The sequence below is a fragment of the Rhinopithecus bieti genome, unplaced genomic scaffold, assembly GCF_001698545.2.
Source record: "Rhinopithecus bieti isolate Rb0 unplaced genomic scaffold, ASM169854v2 scaffold_21412, whole genome shotgun sequence".
In the NCBI taxonomy this organism is placed as follows: Eukaryota; Metazoa; Chordata; class Mammalia; order Primates; family Cercopithecidae; genus Rhinopithecus; species Rhinopithecus bieti.
The window spans coordinates 2807008-2811510 of NW_016811643.1; positions in this window are offsets into that span (position 1 = coordinate 2807008).

The following is a 4503-nucleotide window of genomic DNA, read 5'->3' on the forward strand; positions in this document are numbered from 1 at the left end:
ATATTCAGGTGGCCTGAGGTTGGCTACACAGATATACTTATAATTGTTATATCTTCTTGATGAATTGACCCCTTTATCAACATATATTATCATTTTACAGTTTTTGACTTAAATTCTGTTTTACCTAAATATTACCCCTGCTCTATTTTTGGTTCCCATTTGCATGGAATATATTTTACCATCTTTACCGTTGGTGTGTGTGTTTTTACAGGTGAAGTGAGTCTCATAGGCAGCATACAGTTGAGTCTTTTTAAATCTATTAAGCCACTCTGTCTTTTGATTAGGCAGTTTAATTCATTTACTTCCAAGGTAATTATTGATAAGTAAGGCCTTAGTATTGCCATTTTGCTAATTGTTTCCTATTTTTTTTTTTTTAGAGCCTTTGTTTCTATCTTGTTATCTTCCTTTGTGAAAATTTCTGTAGTGGTATGTTTTGATTCTTTACTTTTTATCTTTTGTGTATTTACTATAGGTTTTTGCTTTGATATTTACAGGAAGCCTACAGACAACATTGTAATAGGCTATTTTAAGCTGATAAATTTGATTAAACATTTCTACGCTTTACTCAACTTCACCCACATTTTATGTTTCTGATGTCACAATTTACACCTTTTATATTGTCTGTCTCTTAATGATTAGTGTAGCTATTTTCAGTTTTGTCTTTTAACCTTCATACTAAAGATGGAAGTAACTTACGTATTACTATATATCACCATTAGCGTATCAGAGTATTCTGAATCTGGGCATATACTTAAAAAAAAAAACAAAACCTGTGAGTTTTATACTGTCAGCTATTTTCATGTTACAAATTAGCTCCCTTTTCTTTCAGCTTCAATTTTTCCTTTAGTATTTATTGTAAAACAGGTCAGGTGTTGATGCATTCCCTCATCTCCTGGCTGTCTGGGAAAGTCTGTCTCTCTTCATTTCCAAAGGACAACTCGCTGGGTAAATGCTGCTTCATTAGTTTTTTTCCCCTTCAGTCCTTTGAGTATGTTGTCTGGCCTATAATGTGTCTGTTGAGAAATCCACTATCAGACTTACAGAACTCCCTGATAGGTGACTTTTCTCTTTCTGTTTTCAGGATATTCTCCTTGTCTTTGATTATGGTATGCCTCAATGTCTTGTTTAGATTGAATCTTATTTCAAAAACCTTTTACCTTCTTGTACCTGGATATTTATATATTTTCCCAGATTGGAAAGTTTTTACTTATTTTTTAAATTAAGCTTTCTGTCCTTTTCTCCTCTTGTTCTGCCTAAACTCCTATAATTCAAGAATTAGCTCTCTTGATATTGTCCCATAATTCCATAGGCTTCTTACTTTTTTCTCCTTTGTTTTCAAATTTTCCTCTGCTTGATCAATTCTGCTGTTGATTCTATTTGATGTTTTTTCATTTCTGTTGTGTTGCTTAGTTCCAGAATTTAAAAAATTTCATCTGTTACATTTGTCTTCCTAGTTTTTTTTTGAATTATTTCTCTGTATTTTCTTGAGTCTAAGATTTTTAAAAACAATTATTTTGAATTTTTATTCAAGTAGTTCATAGATCTCCATTTTTGGGGGTCAGCTACTAATCAGACATGGGTGCCACTGTCAACTCAAGCAGGCCTGCAAGTTGGACCCAATGCCAAGAGGGATCCCCTCAGCAACAACTTCCCTGAGGGGAGAAAAGGATTCGAAGGACTCTAGCAGTCATTGCCACAATAGACCCCAACACCCCTCACTGCTTCTTCAGACATCCCCATAAAAAGGAAGTCATGTTCTTTTTATGGTGATGGCTTAGCTTTTCAAGTTTCTTACTGTGTTACATTATCTTTTCATTTGGTGGAGTAGTCATCTCTTCCAGACTTTTTGGATTGGTTTTGGTGGGGAAAGACTTTCCCCTAAAAAGAGGGGTGAAAGCACTGGCTGGGTGGGGTTCAGTGGTTTTGGCACTAGAGATGGCACATTGGTATAGTCTCCATGAAGCTCTGTCTGCTGAGATCATGGTAACTAAAATTGCAGGGATCCTCAGTGGCCAACCCTGGGGATGTCTGAAGAAGCAGTGAGGGCTGTTGGGGTCTATTGTGGCAATGACTGCTAGAGTCCTTTGAATCCTTTTCTCCCCTCAGGGAAGTTGTTGCTGAGGGGATCCCTCTTGGCATTGGGTCCAACTTGCAGGCCTGCTTGAGTTGACAGTGGCACCCATGTCTGATGAGTAGTGCTCATGGAGGCTTGAAGTATGGCATGCATACAATGACTATGGCTTTGAGCCTGGCATGGTAATGGCACGAGGACCTGGGGTTCAGACACTCATACTGTTAAATTTGTAATGGTATGTGAAGCGTGGGTGCTTATGAAGCAGTCATGGATGGGAGCACAGTTGTACGTAAAGCTACAATGGATCTGGGGTCTAGCTCTCTATGGGCACATGCTGAGATGTTAGCTCTGGGTGCAAATTGCTCTGGTGTCTGAGGCATGGGCCTACATTGTACAGCCTTGGATCTAGGATGGGAGCACAGGCTAGCTACCTTAGTGGTAGCTGAGCTGGTGTCTCAAGTGTTGGCATGCACAGAGAGACTTTGGCTTCAGGGTCTGGGTGTGAATTAGCTTGCTGTGGTGATGGATCTGGTGTCAGAGGCGTGGGTAGGCACAATGCAGCCACAGAGCCAGGATCTGGAATGTGGACACTTGTGGAGTGGCCATGGCTTGGAACATGCCGTATTGGGAGAGGTGGCAGCTCTAGTCCTGGAGAGGCACAACAGCAGCTGCTTTTTGGTGTGTGTGCAGCTGTGTCTCCTTCTCTGGGATTCTCCAGTATGAATGGTCATTGATCGCCTAGGTTGAAGAAGATGCTGGTTTCTTTTTCAGAGCAGACCACACTGGGAACCACAGTGGTTCCTGCCCCATGGCTGATACAATCACGCCTGTCTTCTTTGTTTGTAGCCACCTCAGGTATGCCCTTCTCACCAGTGATCCTTTGTGTGGATATGCTCTATTTTTGCTCCACTGTGTTGCTGCAGATTCTTAAATTGGCTCTTGAGGCCCCCCAGGGCTATTTTGATTTGTGGATAGCTCTCTATTTGTGTGGGTAAGTATATGTTGGGAAAGAAGGCTGGCATCTCCTACTGTGCCAGTTATCTTCTACTCTGCCATTGTGATGGCATCCAGTATTATTTTAAGATGTCAATATTTACTATAATCCAGGAATTCTATTACAATTTATTCTAGTTGTAAACTTAAAATGATTTTGAAAAACTATACAACTCTTCATGCACTTAATGAGTTCATGGCAAATGTTGGAGGATCTCTCTAAAGAACATGTTCAACCTCTAGTGTTTGATCTGAAACTTTCAGAATGGGAAAGATTTAGATGATCCTATTATCAGTCTAGAAATACTTTTAAAAACTCATCACTCCCACTTTAGGATTTTAGTGTTTTCAGTTTCAGTCCTTCTTGAGGTTAAGCAGTAACCAAAGATCTATATTGTATGCAAAACAGTGAAAATATTTGAAAGGAAGCACTAACCATGGAAAGGAATAACTGGTACCAGTCACTGAAAAAGCATGCCAAATTGTAAGACTATCAATGCTAGGAAGATCAACTAATGAGCAAAATAACCAGCTAACATCATAATGTCAGGATCAAATTCACACATAACAATATTAACCTTAAATGTAAATGGGATAAATGCTCCAACTAAAAGACAAAGACTGGCAAATTGGATAAAGAGTCAAGACCCATCAGTGTGCTGTATTCAGGAGACCCATCTCACGTGCAGAGACACACATAGGCTCAAAATAAAGGGATGGAGGCAGATCTACCAAGCAAATGGAAAGCAAAAAAAGGCAGGGGTTGCAATCCTAGTTTCTGATAAAACAGACTTTAAACCAACAAAGATCAAAAGGGACAAAGAAGGCCATTACATAATGGTAAAGGGATCAATTCAACAGGAAGAGCTAACTATCTTAAATATATATGCACCCAATACAGGAGCACCCAGATTCATAAAGCAAGTCCTTAGAGACTACAAAGAGACTTAGACTCCCACACAATAATAATGGGAGACTGTAACACCCCACTGTCAACATTTGACAGATCAGTGAGACAAAGTTAACAAGGGTATCCAGGAATTGATGTTTTCACCAATTCAGCTCTGCACCAGGAAGACATAACAGACATCTACAGAACTCTCCACCCCAAATCAACAGAATATACATTCTTCTCAGCACCACTTCGCACTTATTCCAAAATTGACCACATAGTTGGAAGTAAAGCACTCCTCAGTAAATGTAAAAGAACAGAAATTATAACAAACTGTCTCTCAGAACACAGTGCAATCAAACTAAAACTCAGGATTAAAAAACTCACTCAAAACTGCTCAACTACATGGAAACTGAACAACCTGCTCCTGAATGATTACTGGGTCCATAATGAAATGAAGGCAGAAATAAAGATGTTCTCTGAAACCAATGAGAACAAAGACACAACATACCAGAATCTCTGGGACACATTTAAAGCAGTGTGT